The sequence below is a fragment of the Mycteria americana genome, chromosome Z, assembly GCF_035582795.1.
Source record: "Mycteria americana isolate JAX WOST 10 ecotype Jacksonville Zoo and Gardens chromosome Z, USCA_MyAme_1.0, whole genome shotgun sequence".
NCBI classification, from domain to species: Eukaryota; Metazoa; Chordata; class Aves; order Ciconiiformes; family Ciconiidae; genus Mycteria; species Mycteria americana.
In genome coordinates, this window is record NC_134396.1 from 5,668,709 (window position 1) to 5,678,943 (window position 10,235).

Consider the following 10,235-nt stretch of genomic DNA (forward strand, 5'->3'; position numbering starts at 1 on the left):
GCTCAGATAGTAACTCTCCCTCACTCATCCGTTCCTTGGGACAATGAGATACTAATTCTCCAAGGACCTGTGTTGTTCCTTGCACAGACCAACTGAATGAGTACACTCATCGCACAGTGATCAAATTAACTATTCAGTACTGACTTCTAGCATCATTGTTCAATGAACCTTTCTACTTTTGTTCATAAGTCACATCAAACATAATGCTGGATAAAGCTTGAATCTTGCAGAAAAATTACTTCTTTCTCTCTGTAGCTGTGAAAAAGTCTCTGATCAGCTTAGACAAGAAGTCTGAAAATCAAATACCTTAAATTTTATTTTCAGGCCAAATCCTAAAACTGAGATAATAAAGTTGCTATCAATTCATCACTACCATCAATTAGCCCAGACTTAAGACGATGGGGAAATCACATGTGACGAAGCTGGTAACCTTCTATGATGAGACGACTGGCTTGGTGGGTGAGGGGAGAGCAGTGGATGTTGTTTATCTTGACTTAAATAAGGTTTTGATGCTCTCTCCCATGACATCCCCATAGACAAACCAGTAAGAATGGACTAGATAAGTGGTAAGTGAGCTGGATTGAAACGGGCTGAGCTGCCAGGCTTAAAGGGTTGTGATTAGCAGCACAAAGTCCAGCTGGAGGGCAGTGACCAGCAGTGTGCCCCAGAGATCAATACTGAGGCCAGTCCTATTCAACATCCTCATTAATGATCTGGATGATGGGGCAGTAGGTTTGCACTGGGAGGAATGGCTGATACACCAGAGGGTTGGGCCACCATTCAGAAAGTCCTTGATGAGCTGGAGAAATGGGCTGACAGGAACCCCAGGCAGTTCAACAAAGGGAAATGCTGCGGACAAACCCCAGCACCAGTACAGGGTGGGGGCTGATCGACTGGTAAGCAGCTTTGCAGAGAAGGACTTGGGGATCCTGGTGGACAAGGTGAACATGAGCCAGCAACATGCCCTTGCCGCAAAGAAGGCCAGCAGCATCCTGGGCTCCATTAGGCAGAGCAGTGCTAGCAGATCAAGGGAGGTGATCCTTCCCCTCTGCTCAGCCTGGTGAGGCCACATTTGTGATGCTGTGTCCAGTTCTGCACTCCCCAGTACAAGAGAGAGATGAACTTACTGGAGAGGCTCCAGTATGATGTAGGGCTTGGAGCATCCACCATATGAGGAGAGGCTGACAGAGCTGGGATTGTTCAGCCTGGAGCTGAGAAGGCTCGGGGATCTTATCAATGTGTGTAAATACCTGATGGGGGTGGGGAGTTAAAGAAGATGGAACTAGACTCTTCTCAGTGTTTTCCAGGGAATGGACAAGAGGCAATAGGCACAAATTGAAATTCAATACATTTCATCTAAATGGAAGGAAAAAAACCCTTTTTTATGATGAGAGTGGTCAAGCACTGGAACAGGTTGCCCAGAGAGGTTGTGGAGTCTCCATCTTTGGAGATACTCAGAATCTGAGCAGACACAGCCTGACCAGCCTGCTTTAGCAACTCTGCACTGAGCAGGGGGATTGGACTGGTCATCTCCAGTGGCAACCTCAACTATTCTGTGCTTCTGTGTGATTCTATGATGGCAAATAAATTGCTATGAATATGTCTTTGTTCCAGTACAATAAAATTAGCACGCCTGTCTTGCTTGACATTTATTCTGAAAAACCTGTAAAAATTTTATGCCTTCAAATAATCTCCTACTGTATATTTCAAATCATCTATTATATGTTTATGGTCATATGTTTTTACTGCTTTTTTATTTCTGCTGAAACAGCTGAGGGGGCTCAGGGGAACTATACTCTTCCTTTTGCCCATCAAAAGGCATTTCCTGCTGAACTCCAGTCCCTTATTCATAAGCAAATCCAGTGATGCATATAGAGGTAGAGAGCTCCCCATGACCTCCTGAACTGAAGGTAACAGGGATCCTACAGCACTGTATTAAATAACTGCTCAACCTGTACAGCTGATAATAAATAGTGAAAAGAAGAATCTAGTTTGAATTTCAGATTTGGGATTACATTTTCAGAGACGTAGACTGAAATCCTGAATTTTGAGCACACTTGATATAAAGTCATTCCAAGTGAAATATTCAAAAAACCAAAATTCCTGTTCAGAAAAGAACAACACTTTTTGATAAGGTGCCATCTCTCTCTGAGATAACCATAGTTTTAACAACTGTTTTATTGCCACCTTTTGCAATGTCATGGCAATCTAACAATATTCCGAACATATTTCTTAAAGGTCTACTTATTGGGATTGGGTGTTACACTGGAATTTCAGCACTCAGTAAAGAAACAAGTACTTCAGCCCCTAAAATCCCTGGAATCTGATAACTTGCAAATTGTATTGCCAGATGGCATTTCTTTTATTATAAAACAAAAAAACCCACCAACAAACAGATATGAATGTTGACAAGCAAAACAAATCATTTGAGATATATTTGCACTTACATAGTGATCCAGGCTAGTGCTCCCAGCCTTTAACAAAAAACATCTCTCCCAGAACCTTCTCCTTTCCCTCATGCTCCTCCTTAGACCCCACAGTTCTGCTATTTCTCCCTCTCCTCCTCAGCACCTAATAAGCAGAGGGGCCCTGAAAACAGAGGTGTCAAAAGAGCCTGATGCTGCATATTGTCTTCTCTGTGTGCTGTGACCACTGTCCCTGCCTCCTGATGCACCTTGCCTGTTGGGAACCAATGCAACAAAAATTCATCTGCCAAACAAATGGGGCCAGCTGCACTACAGGATTGACTCTTGGCATTGGCACTGAAGGTTTCGAAGGCCAGATTCTACCATGAGTTTGATGCTAAGCACGTCCTCGGTGGGCTCCTACCACCACATGTCCATATGGCAGTGTCTTCATTGGCATTACACAGCGGGGTTACAGCTAGTAGCAAGCAACGCTCCTTGTTGTCTACGCACGAAAAAAAGAGAACTGAACTGCAGCAGTGCCTCACTATAAGGAAACTTCAGAGTAAGATGAAACAGAGGGGGACAGGACTGAGGTTAGAAAGTGATGCAAGGAAAGGCAGGCAGCTCCTACGTCCTGGAGAAGTGCTATAATGTCGTTGAACACCGGGGGGCAACCAAGCACCCAGCCTTCGGAGAGGAACGTACTTGATCCTTAGAAAGACAGCAGCCCCATTCCCTCTCCTCCTGGGAGCAGATATGGCCTTTGATAATTATCCTCTCAGAAAGCAGTCCGTTTTTTAGAAAAGGTCGTATATCTCTCTCCTTGAAAATAACAGGCAGGATCTGCTTATCTCAGTCTACTGGGCAATCCAGAGTGGAAAGCGCTGAATTTTGTTTTCCCGCTACTGAAAGTACTTACCTGGAGCAACACAAGGCAATACTCTCTGGTTTGATGTTCTGCATGATGTGAAGTCATTATCTTTAATACACAGGTAAAATATTAATACATGGGGAGGTAAAAAGTTCGTTTCCAAGAAGAAACTTTAGGAAATACAACTGATTAACACACCTTGCATACCTAAAGGAGCAGTGTATGAAACTGAATACACCACAGAAGGCAACAGAATTGCAAATTGCTTTTCACAGTTTAGTCTTAGACAAGTGGCCCTGAACATTTGCTGTTTAAATAAACAAAGAAGGAGCAGCTAGGGAATAAGAAACAAATGCTGGAAACTTAGAGGGAAAAGTTTTGTTTTATAGATCATTTTTTATAGCTTTATCATGCCAAAAATTATTTGAAGACATTTTACAGCAGTTGCTTGATCCTTTTCCTCCGTGAAGCAATCCTTCTACAGTTCAGAAATATCAAATTTCATCATTACCACATCTCCTACTTACACCATTCTCCCTATCTTTTGAGATACTGCAGGGACTGGTACCAGTTCATGGGCACAGCTAAAGCTGTGAGGTCTGCCAAGGCAAAGACATTTATGATTCATCCTGACTTGTGTAGTTTATCTGGAAGAAAAACTGTCTCCCACAAACCACCTGAGTTGCTTGTTTTCAAGGAAGTCAAAGAAACTCAACAAGATAGCTGTAAAAGAATGAAAATTGCAAAAAACCCAACTGGGATGTTACAAATACTGCAAGTCCTCTAAACAAGAGAACCAAAACTTCCTTGAATGGTTTGCTGGCATGGCATGCCTGCTTTTTAAATGGGAATAAGTGGCAGGCATTTGTAAGAGAAAGAAAAAGGGAAGTATCATGAAGATAAGATGGCAGGCTTGTTTCATGCCTTGCTTCATTCAGCCATGACTAGTTCTGTTAAAGTGGGAAGGAGGCAGGGTTGGTTATCTCAAGACCTCTTGTCTTCATCTAAAGGTATCATTTGCGTGAACACGATAAAGAGAAGATCTGTATTTATATGATTTTACATATGTGGAAATAAAACCAGATGAGGAAGATCAGACCCAGGTGTCCTGGTTTCAGCTGGGATAGAGTTAATTTTCTTCCTAGTAGCTGGTATAGTGCTGTGTCTTGGATTTAGGATGAGACTAATGTTGATAACACACTGATGGTTTAGTTGTTGCTAAGTAGTGCTTACACTAGTCAAGGACTTTTCAGTTTCCCAGGTGCACAAGAACCTGGGAGGGGGCACAGCCAAGACAGCTGACCCAACCTGGCCAAAGGGCTATTCCATACCATATGACATCATGCTCTATATATTAACTGGGGGGAGTTGGCAGAGGGGCAGCGATCGCTGCGCAGGGCTGGGCTGGGCATTGATCAGTGGGTGGTGAGAAATTGCATTGTGCATCACTTGTTTAGTACATTCATCTTTTATTTTTCCCCCCTCTTCCTCTGCTGTCCTATTAAACCATCTTTGTCTCCATGGGTTTTACTTTTTTTAAAACCATGGGTTTTACTTTTTTTTTTCCCCAATTCTCTTCCCCATCCCACCGGGGCTCAGGGGGGAGAGTGAGCAAGCGGCTGTGTGGTGCTTAGTTGCTGACTGGGGTTAAACCATGACAGTCCTTTTTTGCTCTTTATACTGCTCAGCAAGCTTGGCTTGTTTGAGTTTCTGTTGCATCCGACACAGCATATCTTTGGCCATCATTTACCAACTCCTCTGGTGTGCCACTTACCTGGGTGCCACTTACCTCTTGTTCTATACCATCTACATCATGCCCAGGTCCTACCCTTTCCAATACATCCCAATTAATCACCACCACCTTTCCTGTCTTCTGATATATACACACAGATACCATTCCCTTGGTCTATGGGCCATCCCTCTAAAATGTCCACTGAGTTCATTTAGTCCATGACTTTGGGCTCCATTTGTCATAACAGTCCTTCAGGGCAGGAGAGATGGTGTGTGGTGTTGGATTGTTGCATGCTGAAACCAGTTCTGGTTCCATCACCGCTGCGCTTGTCTGGTTCTATCATAGCTGCACTTTGTTCTGTTTCATTAAAATTCATTCTTCATTAATTTGGGTGATTCTTACTGTAATACCATTGATATGGCATATAGCAACCATAGAAGTGATATGGCACTTGGCTCAGTAAGGACACGGCACTTGGCTCAGTGGGTTTATGGGAGTGTGATAGAATCAATCTGCCAGGCCTCCCCATATTTATATTTCAGCCATCGTCCTCCATACCACACAGCCTTCAACTGCTTGACTTGCTTGATTGCAGCACGTTTCACATTTGTGGATATCGTGGATATCGCAACCTCTGTAACAGTGTCCATGGTCAAGTCCACCCATCAGTCACGAGCCCATCTGTATGTTGCATCTCTTCCTTGATGGCCTGAGGTGTCATGGGCCCATCGAGCTATTAATGATTCACCCTTATGTTGCCAGTCCAGATCCACCCGAGCCACTTCAATCTTAGCAGCCTGGTCCACCTGCTGGTTGTTTTGATGTTCTTCAGTGGCCCGACTCTTGGGTATGTGAGCATCTACGTGATGTACTTTTACAACCAGGTCCTCTACCCAGGCAGCAATGTTTTGCCACAATGCGGCAGCCCAGATGGGTTTGCCTCTGCGCTGCCAGTTGCTCTGCTTCCATTGCTGCAACCACCCCCACAGGGCATTGCCACCATCCATGAGTCAGTATAGAGGTGGAGCACTGGCCACTTTTCTCCATCAGCAATATCTAAAGCCAGCTCGATGGACTTCACCTCTGCAAATGGACTTCTCCTTCAGCAGTTTCTGCAACTTGTCGTATAGGACTCCATACAGCAGCCTTCCACCTCTGATGCTTTCCCACAAGACAACAGGACCCATCAGTGAACAGGGCATATTGCTTCTCATTTTCTGGCAGTTTATTTTACACTGGGGCCTCTTCAGCACGCGTCACCTCCTCCTCCGGTGATATTCCAAAATCCTTGCCTTCTGGCCAGTGCACGATCACTTCCAAGATTCCTGGGCGACTGGGCTTTCCTGTTCGAGTCTGTTGTGTGATCAGTGCGACCCACTTACTCCACATAGCATCAGCTGCATGATGTGTAGAGGGGATCCTCCCTTTTGGTCACACAGGTAAAACCATAGGGTGCCCCATGGTGTGTACCCACTGTATCCTCTCTCTTGAGCAGGGGAACATTTACTCCTAATAGCTGAGATACTGGTCCATACAGGTGGGGAGCAGGATCTATGCTCTTTGAGTTGCTGGACCAGTTTCTCCACAGCTGAGACGAGGGAGGAAGAGATACTTTCATCATATTGCTGGAGTTGGCCAGCCAATTCATCCACTCTTTGCCCCTCTCCGTCTTTCCAGGTTATTACTGCCAATGAACTGGCATACAACGATGGTGCGCTCCGTACCAACTTCTGCCACATGGGTCATGTGCACTGGACTTCATCTGGATCTTTGGATAACTGCTCATTGTCCAGGTCATCACAAACCACCTCCAGCACAGTGAATTCCCTCAGGTACTGGATACCTCTCTCCATGGTGGTGCACTTGCCTGGGTGACATATAACATCTTCCTTGGAGGGATACCTTTCCTTCACACCTGACAGGAGTTGCCTCCAGAGGCTGAGGGCTTGTGCCCCTTTTCCAATTGCTTTGTCAATGCCCCCTTCCCTAGAAAGGGATCCCAGCTGCTTGGCTTGTCTACCCTCTAATTCCAGGCTACTGGCCCCGTTATCCCAGCATCGGAGCAGCCAGGTGACAATGCGCTCACCTGGATGATGGCTGAAATCCTTTCACATATCTCACAGCTCATTCAGGGATAGAGATTGGGTGGTTACCGTCTTGTTTATGAGTTCTTCCTCTCCCTCCAAGGAAGAGGAGGAACCCTCCCACTGAGTTCTTCCTTGGGGGGAAGCAGGGATTTCTTTCTCTTCCTCTTTCTGTGCTCATGATGGCCCTGCTTTAAAGTAGTCTGCCTTCTCACTGACGGGGCAGTATGCTTCTTCCTCCTGCTCCCTCTCAGGAGAAGCTTCTTAATCCCTTACTAAATGAGCTGACTTTCTCTTCCAAGATTTCTTCTTGTGTATGGGGGCGACTGATACCGCATGGGTTGGTTCTCTGGTTCAGATGCAGTGCCTGTTGCAGGGGTTTGAGTAGCCGCAGTGCCTGTCGTGGGGGTTGGAGTAGTCACACTGCCTGTCGCCAGGGTTGGAGTAGCCACAGTGCCTGTCACGGGGGTTGGAGTAACCACAGTATTCTTAAATAGTTGTTTAACCCTAAGCAAGACCTGACACACATTCAGGAGACATAGCAATAGGACCATGCTGGTTTGAACATCCCAAGGATATTAAAAATTCTCAAAAGCTATTGTCATTAGCGTGGAGAAGAAGGACAAGATGGAGGAAGGTGTCTCCCCCATAGGCTGGCTCTCCGAGGAGAAAAAGTAATAAGTGTAATTATTAATAATTTCTGATAGATGGCTCCCGAAACACAGAGGTGACAGCAATGCTGAGTACAAATACAAGAAGGATCCATGACCAACAATTTTATCACACCGTAAGCCAGTGTTACACAGTACAGCAAAGTGATAACCTTACTCCACCTCCCGGAGGTAATAAACAGCACATAAATACTGATAAATGGTATATACAGCAAGTAAGGTGTTATATAACACGACTCTGGGAACAAATACCACAACTCTGAGAGCACGTAAATCAACATTGTGACCACCAACTACTAAACTAGGATAATGCATGTGTATAACAAATTTGTTTTCATGCACTCTGGTCAGATCTGTTGTTATCTCAACCCTTCGAGCCCCATGTTGGGTGCCAAAAAGGACTGCCGTGGTTTAACCCCAGTCAGCAACTAAGCACCACACAGCTGCTCACTCACCCCCCCCCGTTGGGATGGGGGAGAGAATAGGAAAAAAAAAAGTAAAACCTGTGGGCTGGGATAAAGACAGTTTAATAGGACAGAAAAGGAAGAGAAAACAACAACAACAACAATAATAATAATGATCAAAGAACGTACAAAACAAGTGATGTACAATGCAATTGCTCACCACCTGTTGACTGATGCCCAGCCAGTCCCCGAGCAGCGATCGCTACCCCTCAGCCAACTCCTCCTGGTTTCTATACTGAGCATGATGTCATATGGTATGGAATAGCCCTTTGGCCAGTTTGGATCAACTATCTTGGCTGTGCCCCCTCCCAGCTTCTTGTGCACCTGGCAGAGCATGGGAAGCTGAGAAGTCCTTGACTAGTGTAAGCACTGCTCAGCAACAACTAAACCATCAGTGTGTTACCAACATTATTCTCATCCTATATCCAAAACACAGCACTATACCAGCTACTAGGAAGAAAATTAACTCTGTCCCAGCTGCAACCAGGACACCAGGGTACTTCTAACTTTGAAACTCACATCATTGCAATAACAGCTGATATTAAGTACAATAACTGATCGTATTGATAACTCAAGTCCTGAACTAATGTAAAAGGACAGAAAAGGTGGAACTTCTTAAATTAGTAGCACCACAGTACAGTTCTTCAATGCCTTTAACATTTTTAACAGTTTAGTATTTCTATTGCCAAAAGAAATACTTATTTTATCCCTTCTCATGAATTAGTAACACTTTAGATTGTTTTCAGTAACACCTGAAATACATTTTCAGCTTCAGAATGAGCACCATCATAATTTCTCTGTTTTAAACACTGTTTTTCAAATTGTACATACTTTTTGTCTGCTTGCTATTTTTCATAAAGACCCATTAAGAAAGATACTATTTTGAAGTCTTAGAAATAAATATAGAAAGTTTTAATGGAGAGATTTCCAAAGAAAAACTGACTATTCTGTTCTGTGTTGTGTAGCATGCAGTAAATTTTAAAAGGAGAGATCACGAGAAAGATGATAATGTCAGTTACTGATACAAGCCAGGATGCCATTGGCTTTCTTGGCCACCTGGGCACACTAACGGTTCATATTCAGGCGGCTGTCAGCCAGCACCCCCAGGTCCTTTTCCACCAGGCAGCTTTCCAGCCACTCTTCCCCAAGCCTGTAGCGTTGCATGGGGTTGCTGTGGCCCAAGTGCAGGACCCGGCACTTGGTCTTGTTGAACCTCCCACAATTGGCCTTGGTCCATCAATCCAGCCTGTCCAGGTCCCTCTGCAGAGCCTTCCTGCCCTCGAGCAGATCAACACTCCCACCCAATTTGGTGTCATCTGCAAACTTAGTGAGGGTGCACTCAATCCCCTCATCCAGATCATTGATAAAGATATTAAACAAGACTGGCCCCAACACAGAGCCCTGGGGAACACTGCAGGTGACCGGCTGCCAACTGGTTTTAACTCCGTTCACCACCACTCTCTGGGCCCGGCCATCCAGCCAGTTCTTTACCCAGCGAAGAGTACGCCCGCCTAAGCCAGGAGTCCCCAGCTTCTCCAGGAGAATAGTGTGGGAAACCGTGTCAAAGGTTTTACTAAAGCCCAGGTAGATAACATCTACAGCCTTTCCCTCATCCACTAGGCGGGTCACCTGGTCGTAGAAGGAGATCAGGTTGGTCAAGCAGGACCTGCCTTTCCTGAACCCATGCTGGTGGGTCCTGATCCCCTGGTTGGCCTGCACATGCCTGCTGAGTGCCCTCAAGATGAACCGCTCCATAATTTTCCCTGGTACTGAGGTCAGGCTGACAGGCCTGTAGTTCCCCGGATCCTCCTTCCGGCCCTTCTTGTAGATGGGCGTCACACTGGCAAGCCTCCAGTCGTCTGGGATCTCCCCAGTTGGCCAGGACTGCTGATAAATGATGGAGGGTGGCTTGGCAAGCTCCTCCGCCAGCTCTGTCAGTACTCTTGGGGGGATCCCATCTGGCCCCATAGACTTGTGAGTGTCCAGGTGGCGGAGCAGGTGGTTA